The sequence below is a fragment of the Rhopalosiphum maidis genome, chromosome 2 (genome assembly GCF_003676215.2).
Source record: "Rhopalosiphum maidis isolate BTI-1 chromosome 2, ASM367621v3, whole genome shotgun sequence".
Taxonomy (NCBI): Eukaryota; Metazoa; Arthropoda; class Insecta; order Hemiptera; family Aphididae; genus Rhopalosiphum; species Rhopalosiphum maidis.
This window is the reverse complement of record NC_040878.1, coordinates 84530427-84550690: the sequence shown is the minus strand read 5'-3', so window position 1 is coordinate 84550690 and position 20264 is coordinate 84530427. Positions and strand designations below refer to the sequence as shown.

At 26.8% G+C, this 20264-nt stretch overlaps 1 protein-coding gene across 2 annotated transcripts in view; it reads left to right on the top strand.

Annotated features, from left to right (window-relative positions):
* LOC113555126 (protein artichoke-like) overlaps positions 1-20264 on the top strand; it is a 197687-nt gene that overhangs the window by 113096 nt on the left and 64327 nt on the right. For both annotated transcript variants that reach the window (XM_026959459.1, XM_026959460.1), the window contains exon 4: positions 9740-9778. The gene's annotated coding sequence lies outside the window, so the exon portion shown is untranslated. The remainder of the gene's footprint in view (positions 1-9739; positions 9779-20264) is intronic.

Genomic DNA, 20264 nt, shown 5'->3' with positions numbered 1-20264 from the left:
TAATATTATACCAACGCATTAAAATTTACTTTTATCAAGATTCTATTACATACATCACAAATCGGATGATATTTTATGTTCAAATAGATAAGCAATCTGTAATTCGTAAAATATTTTGTGTTGAAATAATCATAGTGCCAACAATGATGACATTTAAAAATATTTTTATCATTTAATATTCAATTTTACATACTTTACTTAAATTTAAAAAAATCCCGTTTATTATGTTATTATTGTACGCACGGATTTTTGATTTTATCACGGAGTCAGCCAATTTAATGTTGTCATAAGCAGGGAATGGATTTACTAGAGTTTATACTTGGTTTTATAAAATTCTAAAAAATAAGCTGAACATTTGTGAACATTTTTGTTCTATATACATAGTTGTCTGTCATTTAAATATAAATTAATAAATGTAGCCCTTTTATATAATGTATACATATTTTTTTTTATCAATATTAGTCTTGTTATATTGGGTATTTAAATAAGTGAATCTATTTTTCTTAATTCAAAAATTCGAAAAAACAACTTATTTTCATATAAATTACGTCACATCTGTCAGTAAGTCTTTTCCTCAACTTTTAATCTAATACCTACATTCCCCTATTCCCATGTCGTGATTTCAGTTGATTTCTTATTTAAAATTTTATCGATTTTTTTCGTCAAAGCAAATATTTATATAGGTATTTTCTTAACTCACAAAATGATATTATATTATCTATACTCTTATCATTTTTTATACGATTAACTTGTTAATTTATCGTATTTTGTAATTTCTATCAAATATTACATTTTATATACTATTAAGTTGTATTATGTATAGGTATTATATTTAGAAGGCCATATTATAATGAATATTTTTAAATGTCTACAGTGCGTGGTGAAAATGAATTATAATTTGTTTTTTGAACTTTACTTGAGTTCTTAAGATTAATTCTTATTCTAAGCGTTATTATCAAAGATTATTATATATACTATTATAATTAGCTTATAATTACAAATTACTATGTATTTATGAAAGTACAGCAGTCGATTTTCAATGGTAAAATTAAAAAAGAGCTATAAGAAAACCTAAGACATGACTATCGAGTTGGTTTTTTTGTCATTAACTATGACTTATTAAATAAAAAAAAAAATATACACGTAAACTTTAAATGTATTTTTAAACATTTTGCACGACTTAATAAAATTATTGAACTATTTGAACTTTTGAATTTAATATCAGTAACACATTTTCGCAAATGAAATGTCAACTGAATTTGCGAGTTGAACTGTTATTCAAGTGTACATAATTTTTAATATTTCACTCGCATGGTATTGACAGACCATTCAAATTTTATTTGCATTGCAAAGTGCATTACTTTCACGTAAAAAATATATTCACTTTGGATGATTTGAATAGAGATGTTTTAATAATACACGAGGCATGTGACTGGCGGACGTGACCAATTGCACCACTTAAACGCTTTTGTCACGAAATACAATCAAACTGACCATTATAATGTAAACGCTGCTCTCTTAACTCGACACAATATTATGTCCAGGATTTTCGATCAACCATTTGTTCAAATATATGTTTTATATTCACTAGGGCTTAAATCGATCGTCGTCGGTAAATATGATGAACATTCTGAAACAAGATTGTGTTATTTTATTTTTAATAAAGTGTATAAATTTAGAAAGTTGGATCCAAAGAGTGTGAGTATATGAAATATTAATACGATGTAAGTCCTAAATTAACGCACGTGTAAGTACTTCAATAGTTTAGCATTCATTATTATAATTTCGATAAGTCTTGTAAAACTTATTAAAGTACAGTAACTAATAAGTTTTTTCTAGACTTTTCAAACTAGAATTTATAAGATTAAATCATAAATTGGATTATTTTTTTAATGGTTTTTATAATTACATGGATTGTTTTGTGAATTATAATTATTGTAATTCTTTGGTAGGCTGATTTATGTTTTCTGGGATCGCATTTGGTGATAATTCAAAAAAATACCAATATCATAAATTACGCAGATAATGAAATACGATTTTAAAGTTATCCAATAATAATAAATGTAATGTGCCTAATCATATTTCATAAATATTTTACGACACGATTTTATTATTATTAAGTCAAATATTACTGCCTAATGAATTTTATCAATTTATTGTGATAGTTCACTAACTTATTTAAGATTTGAGGTTGGGAAGTTAATCATGTCTTTAATTTATGACCAAAAATAAAGAAAAATGAATTGAAATTGATAAAATACGATATCCTTTCATGGCATAAGCTGCAGTTCCGGACTCCAGAACAATAAATATATATTATTATTTTATGCCAGCAATATATATATAAAAAAAAAAAAAAATGAAATGATGATTCTATGGAATTGCGCGATACTTATTGAAAATGTGTTTAATTCTCTATAGAAAGCTATTTCAAAAATGAATCGATTTGTTAATAATTACCATTATCACGGTAATACGGACTGCGCGAGATTGCCGAACTAAACATAATATTTCCTTATTTTATATTTATAGAAATTAATAGGTACAGAAAATTATAACCAGTGAACAGTGTTTAAAACATAGTGTTTTTATATTATGTACATATTGTACATGGCGCATTTATTTAATGCGCAATATATATAGGGCAGATTTCATGAACATATATTACAGACCATTGACCCAAAAAAATACTTAAACAAGCAAGCGTAAACTCGCTGAAACATGCATCATTTATAGGACAATTAAAAATACTAATCTACATTATTTAAGCAAAAGAAAATTCCTGGAATTCTTTAGTGTTTTGCACCATTATTTGCATAGGGTGTTTATAATAAATACCACGCGCAGCTTTTCTCTCATTCCGTACTCCGTGGCAAATAAAATTCGATAAACGAGCAAATATCTACGTTTTTATTGTTAATCCTTAAAATAAACGACTTTTAATACGGTTTTAAAAACCTCGTATTTTTCTCTCTCCCGTGACCGTCGTGGATTTTTAATTGCACGATTGCTGAAGGCTACGCATATTTTATTTATTGATTGGTATATATTCACCCGGGACTTTTATGATTTTTTGGCTTCTGTCTGATTCCCAGAAGAATAACGAATGTTTTGATTTTCGTTACTTTCTGTGATTTTTAGAAATTACAAACATGTTGAGTCCGCAACGCTGACCAAATTAATTATATTTTTTTAAACTCGGTTAAGTTTAGTTAACTATATTTATTTTTAATTAAACTATATAGTATATATATTTTAATACATCTGTTGAGTTGTGATTAAGTTAGGACTTTACTTAATATTACTATGAGATAAGTTAATTTTTAAGAAAAATAACTTAATTAAATATTGTAATTAGTAATGACCACTTCGATAGTGATTTAATATAATGCACGTTAAAAGCATATTTTAATGAAATATGTAATATACTTTATAAACATTTCGGCAATAATTAATCGTAGTAAACACTAAGTACCAAAGAGGTATTAAAATGGTAAAATAATATAGTAGGTAGTTTAGATTGAAGAATGAAAAAATCACCCACAATCTATGATAATTGTAATAATAATTATTAAGAATATATTTATGAGCTCATATCTGTTAATAATATTTAAACCAGTAACTAATCTGTTCGTTGTATTTCATTAAATTTTACTATGATAAATTAATTTTTATCTTATTTACAATGTATAATTATTTGTAATGGGAATTTTTTTTTTTATTATAGTTTAAATAATGCTTATTACACGGTAATGCATATATAATTATTTTCCAGGCAATATGAAAATTTAACCTAATTGGGAATATAAAAAAAAAAAAACATAAATTGATTGTAAATGTGTTACCAAGGTTAAGTTAATATTTATTAATGTATCTTAAAGTTATTTTTTTTAGCTTAATTTTAGGTTCTACATTAAGCATTGAATGCATTAATTTTACAATAATAATAGTATTTATTTTTATTTCTATAACTTAAGGCAATTTTTTCCTACAAGAAACACTGAATTTTTACTGTACACCAGAGCGATTTCTTTTTTAAATTCACTTTAATTTGGAAAATATAAATTATTAAAATAAGGAATATATTATTTATTAGTTGAATGGAGAACACAATTTTAATATTGCAGAGGTTGTTGGACGATTTAATAAGGGAAAGTAATAAGGCCCATTGTGCTGATAATTAGGGACAGTTGAATACGAGTTGAGGAATGTCAATTATAGTCGGTTAGTTTTCGAGTAGGCAGATAAGTTATTCAATAAAAGTTTAAAGAAATAAATTATAGAAGTCAGGTGTGGCCAAATCGGAAACGGAAGAAGGTTATACATTAAGAGTTTGAGATTGTGAAACAAGGGTTGGAATGGTATTGTTGAGAAAATTTTTCATTACTAAATGGAGAAATAAGTCGAGAGCGTTTGATTTTCCCATAATATATTGTTATAAGTACAAATACTGAGTTTAAAATTGAAGATTGAAGTCTGGAAACTGTATTTAAACAACTTTTAACTTTTCTAACTTATTATTATCAAAAAAATATTTATTGGCAGTTCTATGTTTCAAAATTCAAAATTCAAAATTCTTTTTTTCAGTTTATGTTAATTTTCACTATTTTCAACATAATTTGCTTGTGATGTTGAATACGCCGATGAATTCAATCGTATACAGATAATAAAACGAACACTTCATTAAAAGCCGGCATTCAATAGTTATCGTTTCACACGATCGGCAAACCTAAATCTGATCTAATTTAACCTAGTTATTGTTATTGGTTAAATCGTTCTTATTGAATATGGGTACATCTACTCTAATTGCTATTTTATCACGTTAAGTTTGCTTTAACCTAGTATTTACCAAGGTACTATTTTTATGTTTTTATTAGCTTAGTGAATACAATCATATTATTTTCTTTTTAATTTTACTTATTAAATTATTGTTTTCTTAACCTAGTTTTTAAATACACTATTATTTATTATTAATATGATAATAATTTAAGAAAATGGAAAAATAATTAATCAACCACTTCAACTACTCACTCTCAAATTTTAAATTCTAATTACATAATATTTAAATAGTAGTTGGTTCCTATGAGGTTTTGTTTAACATATTTTCAAAAAGTTCTGATGGTTTCAAAACCAGTTCTTATTGGTTTTTTTTTGTGTATTAAAAAGTAGAATATGTGAAATATATGTGAAATCATAATTAATTCAATCGTGTTATTATTAAAAAATTCGTTTTTTAGGACATTTTTCGAAGTTAGAAAAATGTTTATAATTTGTATTTGAAATCAACATAAATTATGGTACACAATTTGTTATTTATATAAAACAAATATATTGGTTGAATAATTTTACCTGTAGTCAAAAAATGTCAAACTTGTATAGGTATACAATACATGTCCACGACCATTTTACTTATGTTTTAGATCATCTTTAAAAAAAAACCACCAATGTACAATATTTCCGTTACATTATTTTTAAACGCATTTTTATAGTGCATATTTTAAGATTATAAAGGCATTTCTGTTATTTTATTTTAGGGACATTTTTCGATTTTTTTTTTTTTTTTTGAGCATTATAATCCCTTCCGTAATTGTAAAAAATGATGATTATTTATAACCTTTGTCTGCGTTATAAATTATTATTATTATATATTATGTACTATGCTTTTAGTTATATTTTTGTTAAGGCAGATAAACTACGTGATTTGTTCCGAAAATACAATTTATTCAATTTCTATACCAACAAAAATATAATTATGATTATATATATGCATATTTTTAAACCAAACAAACAGATTTTCAAAACAAAGCTTTTACGTGCGATTTAAGATTAGCATTTCCGATATTACCAACAACACAACAAAGTTAGATGTAACAAAATCCAATACCAGCTTAGAGTTACTCAAACAAATAACCTTAGAAAATACGTTGTAAATAAAAGTTTTAACATGATCTAATGCATGTTTTTAACAGGTTTTTTTAGGTAAAATATGTAATAAAAAATCCGAAAATAAAAATTAACTAATTTACGTAGAATATCGTTGCATAAATAATAATCGTGTTATTAGTGTTACAGATTGATATGTAAAGGCAGATTTAACAGAAATAGTTCAGACCTTTAATTATTATAGCTAACTCTTTCATAATTGTTATTCTTAACGATATTTATATATTTTTTTTTAATATACATAAAACTAACAATTATCTTATAACACCATAATATAAAATATTTTTTTTTTATATAATGTTAAGAGAAAAGGTTATTAAATAAGTAGTTAGCCGATTACCTACATATTATATTAGATCTTGCTATGAAACCCTATATAAGTAAATCAGTAAATGTTTTCAACTGAGATTAAAATGTTAATTTTATTGTACTTATAATATTGTAAAAAATATTTAATTATTAATTAAATATAAATATTATAGTAATATTCTATTAATGATGATATCAAATCAAAAAAATTTATTTTAAAACAAACTTAATATAAACAAGGAAATGCATAATGCGGTCTCCTTACACTCATAAATGGTGAAATATTATTTTTATGGGTTATCTGCTTAGTTTAATAATCATGAATCAGTTGTAGTATTATCGCGTGTTTCAAAGTATTACCATAATTGCGAAGTCAGTATAATATAAAAACAAATTCAGCATTATCGTATTCGGTTCGGTATGAAAATAATATATAACGTAAAGAATTTTCTTTTTTTTTTAATCAATCATAAGATTTCTAATCGAAACCCGGCACAATACCATAATTATTAACAATATCAAAGAACTATCGACGAAAACAAATTTAAACAATATAAACATAAACCCTGTGGTGATTTGTTTAAAATATTTTTGTATTTCGATTAAAAATCTAAAAGACACGCATGTAATCATTCAAAGTGTATTGCAATAATAACCTGTACGTTATAAAAAGAGCGAATTAAATGTAAAAAAAAAGAAAAGCATATTAAGTATAAATATATAATGAATATAATATTATAATTTTGGATAAATAATCACGAATTAAAATACATAACATAAAACGATTTTAGGTTAAAAGACCACTTTTTTCGTCTGATTTGAAGTAGAATACAAACGCGGTATGCTTACAGCCGTATGTTTCGTCGATGGCGGCAATGACTAGTGGTTATCGGGTGGAGGGATATTATTATTATTATTATAAATCTAGTGTATATAATACAGCTCTGCCAATTTTAATTAAGAACGATAAAACGAAAGGGGAAAAAGAAATTCTGACCAGTTTTTTCCGGACGAATATTGGCTGTATTCATGTTGATATATATACGCTTCAGCTGTTAGCTGTGTATATAATACATTTATACGATGGCAAACACGCGACGGGTCGTTTAGGTAGGACGTTTTCCGAGTCGTAATTCAACTGAACAATTTTCAAACACTCCCTTTCCCCCACATGGCCATACCGTGTCGGATTAAGTCATAACGGCACGAGATTCCGTTTATAATACATGTGCCGGCGATGTTCAGACAATTGTTTTTATTTTTATTTTTATTTTTTTTTTAACATTTCATTAAGTTTTTTTTTTTTTTGACCGGAAAGCCTTATATAAAATCGATATCACGCACTACCATTGTACAACGTTCAAAATGTCACTTGGTTTTACATGATACTCGATAAACGCCGCAATTCGCATGCAATGTTACATTCAATATATATATATATATATATACCTTTACTCGATTTGTGTAATATATATATATTAAAGTACGATCTTATAGTGCCATTCTCCGTTGAAACAAAAAAGCTGTAGCGAAAAAAAATGTTTCTACGAGCGACGACAATTATTAAAGTCCAGGAAAATTCGTCGCAGTCGATTTTCCGTGACCGTTTCGCCGGGCTGCATACCCCGTGAGCACGCCTATGAGCTGCGCATTTATGTACAAACGGAAAATAAATCTTCACATTTTAGTAAATAGGATGATAAAGTGCACCTGATTTGAATTGAGAAATCCGTGTTGGTCGAGTGGTGAGGTTTGAAAAAAATGTAATAATCTTAATATTCCTGTATAATATTAATGCAATAAATACATTATTGGTATTATTTGATATTTTGTGCGGAGATTAACTCTTCGTAGCGAATAGTGCGTCGACGAAATGTCAGAGTTTGCAGTTATTAGTTGTATATTATGAGATAGATTTTATTTATTTCTACTGTTTAATTTTAATTATATTATACTTCCAAAAATAAGCGTTTCTAAAATAAAATTATGTGTCACATTATAAAGTACTTTCAAACACCTAATCGGTTAGGCTATATAACAATGATACTTTTAATCTGTAAAAGTTTTGTTATTTGACCGGGTATGGTAATACAGTGAAAACGTTTATGATAAGTTTTTAAATTTAAAATTTAAACGTTACACAAAATGAAAAAGTTTTTAATATTTATTTAAGACTTATATCGAAATCATTGTTTTGTAAAGAACTAAGGCAACAGTACAGCCGTCGTATACACGCGTGTAACTCATGAAACAATGTATAAAGATTAATAATTTATAAAACATTATTCCCATTTATGATAATATGATGATTTTTAAAGAATTATACATATCTACGATCTTAGACATTGACTCTAACTTTATCCAAAATTTATTATTAATTATTATATTATCGCAATCCAAATAATAATCCAATAATGATGGTATACTGTTTATTTGCTAATCAATGACCAATATACAACTTAAATTATAATATAATATATTATGATTGGTTTAAAAGTTTGTATATTTTTGTATAGCACTATGAATATATTCATTTAGGATCAGTTTTAGCATTATTTTCATATCAATACAATGCTCTCATTCGATACAAATTTATATATTGTAAATATAGTAATTACTAATTAGACCACAATTCATGTTCACTTGTGTGTACATGCATTGTTACAATAATAATATGATGAATTAATTATTATTAATGTGCAGTGAATTGTTCAAAATTAATATATCCGTCATGGTATAGTTTCTAAAATTATTTATAATTGAATTATTTTGTTATATTTCGCGTATCTATATATTTACAATGATTGAAATTATTGTAATTATTTTTTTTTTTATCAAAGATAAAATTTGCATAAATAAACAAATACAATAAGTAATTATAATAATATTTTAACTAGATGTTTCAACGAGAGTGAAGTGGACAGCTATTGATACTACTTCCAATTTATTATAAACTCTATCTAATAATATTAGACAACTTATTATAATAGATATTTTTTAAACGTCATTTGAAATTCCATTAGCTTATTAAGATCGAATAGAGGATATCACTTAGACTATTTAACATTGATTGCAATCATTTAGAAACTATAAGATATCAATTTATACTTTTAGAAATATAATTTGTTAATTTAAATTCGATATTTATCAGCCGTTGATTGATGATAATTCGTACATTTTTACCCATCCAGTTTCTTCTATTTAGTAAAAAAACAAAAGAAAAGTTGACTATAATTTTGAACCACAAAACATGCATGTTTTAGATTATTTATTTCTGACCATAATAGTATAATTATTATATTGTCTATAAATGTAAAACGGTTAATGATCTTTGACTATCTAAGCCCTAAGGAGAAGAATGGTAACAATTATTTTGTACGCACAGTATAGTGCAAAGTATACTATGTGCACCTTATAAAGATACATAAACTTTTGTTTTAGGTAAAATAAACTTCAATATTATACTAATTAGTTATAATTGTTTTAGTTTCAGATTCAAGAATAATAAACAAGAATGTAGAAAACGGTAAGTAAATAAAATCTATTGTTATAGAAATAAATAAATTATATAAAAAAAAAAATTAATTAATATAAATAAATTGAAATAATGTATACATATACACATAATGATTACGTTTAGTATTTAAAAACTTTTTATTTGGTTTAAATGATAGTTTTATACCGAAAAACTGAAGTTAATAAGAACAAATTTGTAGGTAATGTTCGTTAAAAAAATAAATATACCAACTAAAAAAGTAATTTCAAGTATTAGCACATGGTATATTATATTATATATATATGTGATAAAATGTATATGGTATTTTCCAGATCAATTTTCCGTACGTAATTTAAAAATAACTGCTTTGCAGATTCATCGGAAGGTCTAACTTGATTTATATCATCAAAAAGTATTAATTGAACACGGAAAGGGATTTTTTTTAAATAATACGATCCTTTTTTCATTAAAATTTTAATTCTAAATCCCCAGCATATTTTTTCGTCTAAACAATTTTCATTTCCATTTATATAAATATCAGTGTTTCCATTTACACGATAACGTTGATACTTATGTAGATGTAAGTTTATTTTTTACTAAGGAAAAACAAAGATAACCTTTTTATATAAATAACTTTAATTTGTTTGAGGTAAAATTATATACTGAAAATACGTGATTGTCCCACTTAAAACTAATGAAACATTAAACAATATTATAGACTACAAAGTATGAATATAATCTTCAAGTTTTCAAACATGTTTTGTTCTTGCATAATCCTTTGGAACAAATTTAATATTCTATAACAATATATTGAGTGGAAAAAAAATTAGGAGTAAAGTCAGGTTACGCATATAAGTATAATATATATATTTATACAAAATAGTATGAAAATGTAAATGAATTATTAATTTGTTGTCTCTTTGTGATAATAAAATAGGTCATTGCTAACAAAACGAATGGTCTTGTAAAATATTGCGTTTATTTATGGTAATAGGGATATCTTTTCGTTCCGTGTTTCCTGGTATTTAGCGTATAATACGTATGATAGAGAGAAATATGGAAAATAATATTGTGCTTACTTTGCATCATCCTTTATTCCGGTGTTACCCCGAGTATAACTAGTAAGACTACGCTGAATAATAAATTTAAAAATAAATAAATAAAAGGACGACAATATTATCGTATAAAACGTAAGGCGTTGCTATTAAAAATAATATTATATTATTGTAGTTCGACCAACATAATGTTATGTAGTTACAATATAATACAATCATGTACGTCATAATAAACTGTTATGCATACATTTAATGTGTATGACTACGGTTTAAGTACTGCGAAGCTTATGGAGAGGTGGAATGAGTCCGCGAAAAGTATCTGCGCATAGTATGTTGTTGATTTAGTGATAAATTGCTATACAATATAATTAAAAAATAATAACAAAATTAACGCTCGTTTCAGTATCATAGGTACACGAAGTTTAGTAACAATGTTTGCGCGGACTAAGGAACATCGTTTTTTCCCTGCCAAACCGCCTTGCGTACTTCAAGTCCAATCGCGACGTAAGAAGTTAATAATTTATAGCGTACTCGGCGCGGCGGCGGTGTGTATAGTTTGTAAGTACACAAGTCACGCGCTTAACTTGGGAACCTACCCAGATGCGAACCACTTTTTTGCTCCTCTCTTAGACTTGACATGCAAACACAATTGCGCTTGTGAGATAGATAAATGTAATGTGGACGTATTTTATTGCGTCCCGATGTTGTTTTTTTTTATTTTAGGCGGATTGGGATTGGTCGTTGGGAGGGTTAGGTATAGGCACGCTAACGGCTCGCTCAGTTGAACGAGGGTCCATGGCACATGGCTGCACTATGTAAACGCATGTGGACGAAACAAGTTTGTCTATACCTTCATGAAAGCGTGTGCTCATAAATATTGTAACATGCTATTATTATAATATTAAATATTTTATATTATCGTAACATATTTGTACACAGAGCATTTCACGTTCATATTATGCGCATTGCGAAAACGTAAACTCACAATATTTGTATTGACCGTGTGCGCAAATATAAAATAATGGCATATCAATCACATAAACACCATTAAATTATTTCCAATTTGTGTACCTAACTTATCTACCGATAAATAGTTTTCGATTGCGGTCTCTTCACACAAGACTCGACAGTTTTTTTACTATAACAAGATATTATTATATTATGATACTATATATGTAATATATTTAAATACTTACATAGTTTCACGCAGGATCGACTCAGTGTGGGTACACACAATAAGCGATTCTGTTGTTCGTGTCGCCTTGTTATTTCGTCTGAGAACCGTTCTCTTGTAGACTGTACCTGCTAGAACACGCGAATTCGTCACGTACGCGATGCACATATTTCACGCGTACGCGATGTATTATAATAATAATAATAATAATAATAATAATCATTCGTTTTGACTTCCCGTCGGAACAGGTAACAGTGCGTCACTTCCTAAACAGTATAACTAGGTATGACTTTTGGGGTAGTACATTATTTAAATACAACTATTATTACTTCCGCATTTGTTGATCAAACTGATAAATTACGTCTCAAATCAGTTAATCACCGTTAAAAAAAAAAAACACATTAGTTTTAATAGAATATTATATTACACGGCTAACGCGAGGGATATTCGAATGATTTGTTATCGTATTTATTTTGGTCTTAACATAATATTTCTAAGACACATTTTAAGTTTATTTGCTTGCATTATAACGTTCGTTGCGGTGTATTTATTATCATAAATAATCCAAACAATCTTGTTTTAAAACTTTATCGCCGTTGTCATTGTACTTTAAAAATGCAATAATTTATCGTTTAAATTTGAAACTATTGGTATTGTCAGTATTAAAGAAAAAAAAAAATCACGAACAACTTTTAAATGTTATTAATATTCCCATTAGTCAGAGTTATCGATATTAATGATCGAGGATTTTTTCAAATATCCCGTTAAAAAAAAAAATTGTTTCTCTTACGAAGCTACAGCAAAGTGTCATTAGGCAGAATTATTTAATTTCATCCGTCTTCTGATAAAATAATAATATAAAATAACAAAAACTACATTCAACTGCTGGTAAATTAATTTGGATTTATAGAATAGGCACATTTAAATTGACGAGAATACGATTAAGCGAAAGGGTCGAATGCATTTACATGCTGATATGGGATGGATCGCGTGTACGCAATTGTTTTGTCCAAGGGAGGAAATTAATGTACCCTAGTAGGCACTCCATTGGAATCGAAATAAATAAATATCAAATATCTTTGTGCACATATCACAATGCACTAGAATTATATATGAGATATTGTGTGTGCAAATTTTTTCCCCCATTATTTTACTTATATACTTTTCAGAATACTCTATAATTTTCCACAATTATTCAACGCTGGCTGCTCGCATAAAGTTAATAACCACGAAGTGAAAATGCGTCGGCGGTGACGCCATATTATTATATAGGTCTGTGCGTGGATGTAGTATGCAAATGGTTGACATAAAACGCAATTAAAGAGGACCTATTAAATCGTATTGCTCCTATGTGTATACAAAAATGACCCTAAACATTTTTTTTTTTTACTGACTGTCCGACATTGAGTTTATAGAAAATAAAATATTATACTCCTCTTTTATATTATCCGGGGGCCCTGAAAGGGTGAAAGTCCCGACATTGTTTGTAAAAGAAATTTGTCATTCGTGACCTCAACAAAGCTTTTCGAACCGATCACATTTCAGTTGAATGGGTTGACTTTATAAATTATTGACCCCAGGGACAAGGGGATAGCTTGGTTTTATTTACAGTTTTTCCACATAATTTAATCTTCTATTTTTTTCCCTCCACTAAACAAACGTATCAAGTTATTCGTCACCTGAATAAGTGCTCAGGAGAAATATTGAATTTATTGCATTTTTTTTTTACGTGCAGTTATTCTGGTGAGATACGTTTCCAGTTCATATGATTTTCAATTAACGAAAAAAAAACCATTTATAAAACACTCTCAGGCGATGATAATATTAATAATAATAATAAATATAATATTAATTTAGTTTCAACGTATATCGTTGAATATTAATTTATTAGTTTATTCCTAGAATTTTGTTAAGTATTTTGCGCTACTCTAAATAGTTATCGATAAAAACATAATGTGATTCAATATATTCTCATAATACGAGTGTATTGATTGTGAATTGTGATTATATTTTATACCGTTATTGCATTAATATGATTGAGTTTTTTTTTTTAAATTTTTTTATGACTAACGAAATAAAATATAAATAATAATATATAACATAGAATTTGCAATTAAAATGTAGGTGTAGGTATAAGTATCCAATATTCATTTTAATATAATATGTAATAAAATACTTACTCAAACTATATACTTAAATTTTATTTAGATCTATGTGCACTGCAAAAAAGATTAAGGTAATGCACTTTTTATTATGTACATTATACCGTGTAAAAAGTTTAGACATTAAAGGTAACGATTTATAACGCATATAATGTACATAATATGTATTTAATTTGAATTTAAAAGCTCACAATTCAAACTCATATACAGTATTAATAAATAGTTACACTAGGCATTGTATAGTAATTTGCATTAAAATACATTTTTTCCTACTTCTTTTTATAATATATACGTTATATAACATTTAATTATACACCCACTGGCCACCAGGAACAACAATCCTGAAATATTTAGGTATATATTGATATATTTAGATTTCAATAATATTATCATTCTTATTGTATGACTTATCTTTTTTTTCATTTCATATTTTATTAATTTTTTCGTCTCCTTGGTATTAAATTTAAAAAAAAATACCATATAATACCTACACACTTATTTTACGTGGCTTATATATTTTTATTCATTTCAATATAAATATATTCTACCTGATCTAACTCACATATACATACACAAACACACATACTATGTATAGGTATATTGCATATACTATATATTCATTGTAGAACTTTCGGCTTTAAAACAAAAAATATAACGTTATTTAAATTAAACATATTTTACGTTACATTCGTTATGCGTTAATGTTACGAATTTATGATATATATATATAATATAAAATTATCAGTATGATGTTATTCTATTTAGTGTTTTTGATAATATATACATATCATTCAACCATTTATTATACATTAAAAACTGCACGCTATGATCATGGATGTAGATTACCTTGTATAATAAAATATTATCGAATTATAATATAATACTATATTATCGAAAATAAAATGATGCTGGTTCATCTTAAATATTTATAAATACAACTTTATTATTTTGGAAAATTTAAGTTTGTATTTAATTATATTCATTATTTTTCGTTTAATGTTATGTTTTGTAATGCTATTCGTATTTTTCATTCAATACGCTATGATGTTTGTTCAACGATATTTCAATTTTTTTTCGTTTTAATTATGTTTAAAATTGAAATGGTATTTTTCAAGGATAACGTTATAATATTAAAACGGACTAAAACATTTTTGAGTACTGAATTTAAAACGGCTTTTATAAAAACAATACAATATTTTATATTTTAAAAGGAAATTACAAGTTAATTAATACGGTTCTTACTGTTCTTAATCCTTAATTAGTAAGAAAATGTTCACTGGTTGAATTAACAATTAAAACATACCTAAAACCTATAGGTGCTGGTGAATAAAGAACATTTCTGACTGCACATTGATAAAACCCGTGCAGATCATATGAACTTTTCAAGTCACTAAGCATAAAACATAAATTTAAATAAACATATGCACCCAGCATACACTGCACCTCGGTCTCGACTCGTGCTAAGCATATACATTGTAGACTGTAACTAAAATGGGAATTTTACTTGCATGCATACACACACACACACACACACACATAAACACATACACATGCTATACTTGTGAGCATTAATTATTTAGAATATTTCTTGAAATGAATGTCCATACGAAATGTAATCAAATAAATATGACTATTATGGTGTATATTATTGTTTGGTGCGCGATAGCCAAATTAAACGTATCAAAAATATATACCGTAAGGGTATGTTGTTATCTAGTAGAATTTTGTTGTTCTACATTTAGGGGTGTTGATGAAATTTCAATGTTTTTATCGCCTCAAAGTTATTTAATATTTACTAAAAGCCATATCCGCGTGACTCTTAATAACGCATTCTCTGTGTACCCTATACCGTTATGATAATATTGTTTTGTTCACCAATAATGATTTATAAGTAGTATTATCTGTGATGCAATAACATTGATTATTATACAAACTTTCCGACAAGGATTTCCAATGTTAAACTTATGAACACTTCCCGGTATAACTTTTCCATTTCATCATTGATGTTATCGTACAAATATTTTCGTATTGTTTGCTATCATAGTATAAATAATAATATATTTATAACCGGAACATATGATTAGCTAACATATTTAGTGGTAGTTTTTATCCTTCGCCTAAAATGGGAGAAGTTTAATTATTTTCCTATGAAATTGCCATATGAGTTTTAGTGAATTGATTTAATTCACTCGGCGTAAGCACACGATAATTTCAAAATATATATACATTTTCATTGTGCTCTAACTTGGAATATTAGCTAAACTATTTTTATTTAATAAGTCAGGCAATAAAAGCTTTGACCTAACCTTTGACTTGCGCGTACAATGATGTGAGCGAAGCGAGAAAAGATTGCTCAACACCAAATCTTTGTTGTAGTCCATTCCAACTTTTTTTTCATTTCGTTTAGACAAAATTCTTTTTAAAAAACATAGTTTTGCTGATGCTGGTCAAATATTTTGTTTTCTCGTTTGGAAAATTGTATTTATAGTGAAAATTAATAAAATGGTTTGGTTAAGATTAAAAAAAAAAAAATGAGATGGCTTTTTGTGCATAGTTCATACATTTATTAATTATATTTACCTTTTTCCCAATTCGTATGTATGGTATATTGTAAGTGTACAAATAACTCGCTTTGTAAAATATATTGAAAATTGTATACCTGCGTAAAATATATTTAACTGCCTATCGATATTATACATGCAACTCAAAAACCAAATGGTTCTGAATAAAGAAACTTCAAACTGCTGTCGTAAGAAAAATCATTTTATGGGCTCTAATAAAACAAAAATAATATTTCATACGAAAAATATTAAATTTATATCTAAAACAACGGTATGTGGTATTCAAGCGGAATACGTATACTGTATACTGTATAATAACGTTTTTTTTTTCGTATTATGGTTGATAAATATTGTTGACCGTATTCGTTTGTAAACCTTTTCTGTTCGATAGTAATTCAATTCGTATTGTTTTACTTTAGCTATATTGTTTGGTTTTTGTACTTTCAATATCGTTTTTGTATACCTGCTTACTTGTAAAGGTGTGTTGGTGTGTACTTCATTTCAAGCTTTGTTAAATAATACAAACGGCGAACAACGCCGACGTCTTGGACTGCCACGAGTTTTGAAACTGGGGCTTATTCTTGTCAAAATAGTTAACTTATTTACAGCAAAAACTTTAAATAGGTGTAAAATATAGTCAGAGAACAAAAAGCACTTTTCTTCACTGTTTTACAAAGCAATCTATTGGGAGGAGTTAATTTTATTAAAGCGATTGTAAACGGTGAATTTACAATATTATTGATTTGTTGTAAAACAATGCCGATTACAATATTATTCGTTTCGCTAAAGATCTAATACAATTCCATCGTGTGTAATTAATAATTATTATAAATATCGTTGTGCTATTTGAATACCAAAATTTCTATTGACGATAGGAATCGTGTTCAAATGCAAACATAATGTTTACTAACCATTTATACATATTAATACTATTGGTTATCTAGTTTTGTGGTTAACCATTAGGTATATGATGTTGACCAGACGATACGGAATAACTAATATTACTAACTTAAAATATTATCATTTGAGTTTTAAAAATATAACCTGATCTTTAAGGGTTTTTTTTTAATTTGTTAAACCCATTTAGTTTATAGATTGTATAATGTATTTATTCGTTTATACAAGAAGCATTTTGAACATTCTGTTATTTTAAACTGTTCTTAATATATATTTTCATAATTTGAATAAACAGTAAATTTCATATAAGTTAAAAATTCAAGATTATAATTTTAACACTATAAACTTATTGATTGTAATAACTATATTTCAGAAGTTATTATCATTTTAATTTTAATTGAACATTTTTTTTTTTTAATACTTCTACCTTTCCATCTTTTATCTTTAAAAATATTTTAGTACATTTCAATATAAATAATTCAACGGGTCTATACTTATATACATATAGATTTATCTATATTGCGATAAATATTTATTAAGTTTTACTAAGAATAACGTTGAATATAATATAATATATTTTAACGACGATTTTCGTATTCCTTATTCGCATATACATTATATTCGCAATTCATAAAACAAAATGGTATTGGATGTGTATAATATACCTACGAGTAATACATACATGTGTTGTGTTTTGAATGTATAAAAAAAAAATTCTAGTAAATCATATTTACTTTATCAGTCGTAGACATTATTTTTGAATAGAGTTGTTTGTTTACCTAAAATAAACATATCTAAATAAAAGTAGAAGGCTATTATTTTATTCATATAATGTTAAAGAATCGTATATAAGTTTATATACAATCTGGGTAATTTAAAAATCATCTGGATGATCTATTATCTAGTTATAGTGTATGTACTACACTAGTATACTATTAATAGTTACTATTTATTTCGACACAAAGATTATCATAACTCTATGTATTATGTTACTTGATTTGTTTGATTTTTCGTTTCATATGAAATAATCATACGTAAAATGTTAAACGTTTAAAAAATAACAAAAAATTAATACAATTTAATGTTCAAATAATATCAAGTCAATTTAGTTGTACATACCTAATATTACACAGTTTATATATATATTATGTACATGGTGATTCACTAAGCACGCTCATCCCTCTTTTTTTTTGAATAAGAAGAAGAAGACCGAATGTAATGTCAGAATTTTAAACTCCTGGAATAGTACAAATAATCTCAAGAACTTGAAAATATACATAATCTTAAATTATATGTTTTAAAAGTTCTAAAAATCAGACAAGAAAATACTCAGTAAATCTTCCTGTGTATTTAAAAATCATCATCATAAAAAAAAAAAAAAAATACACTAAATTATTTGCCATTTCTAAACAAATGTTAGTCTAATTATATTATTGAGCATTTACAGCAAAACGAAATTCAATTTAAGCTAAACGTTGTAAAAATTCGTGTACACACACGAAAATCACTTAAATATTAATACTTCTACCCTCCCCCGCCTTTCACACATTCACAGTATAGGCGACCATATAATATGTATATATATACACGAAATAAATATAATAATACGCTGTAGAAAATTGTAATATTCCAGCCTTTGATATTTGTCGATGACATCTTTGAGCGTCGCCCAAAAGCTTCGCGCAAACAAAATAATATATAAGACTTCCACTCCGGTCGTTCGGAAGAATTTGTTGATTTCGTTCACAATATCAAGTACCTATCGATCATCCTCCCCCCCCCAAGACTATTCTACAACCAGAACTGGAACGCCTCTTGCCTTGCCACTCCCGTCGAAACGTTATTCGTCTTTAATTCAAACGGTCCAAGTCCATTTGACGACAACAATGGGATAGATCCGCGGCCCCACGTCGTTGACGACACTGGCTGGCGTTGGCGTCCGGGCCCGATTGACATAGAGACTGTTCGTTGTCGAGTCGCGCGTCTTAAATACTTGGATTTCACGGTTTAGAGTGCCGTTCAGTGTCTTTTGCTTAGTTCTTGAACGTAATAAACGTCCGTGGTTATACGTCACGGCATTTTATTTATTATTTTCCTTTTCGTCGCCAATTCTATAAACAATAAATATATATATATATGCATATATATTATGACGATGTTTTGTAAATCAATTGTAGTATTTAATGTTCCGACAGAAATTATTAACTATAGATTATAGCACTATACATACGTATATACGAAAAATAAACTCCCAAAAAAGGGATATATCCTGGAAAGTTTATACATTATATATAATAATATATATATAAATTACCAAATCGCATGCAACGTTTTAAAAAGGTTTTTTTTATGTAACTACACAAAATACGTAAAATTAAAATATTGGTTAGGTTAGTTAAAAGTATTTCATATTGCAATATTGTATATTATTATAATACAAACAATATAGTCCATGATATGAAACTCGTATAGATCTTTTAATAAATAGTAATAATACCATTAAACGAAGTTTACTTTTTACATACAATTCAGATGCATCAGAAACATTTTAAGAGTAACTTATGTTTAAATAGTCATACGAGTAGAGCTTATCTCGCATAACAGTGCGTCGATAGTAATTATGTTATTGGTGATTACTGATTACTGATTCAAAGTTATACCAATTAT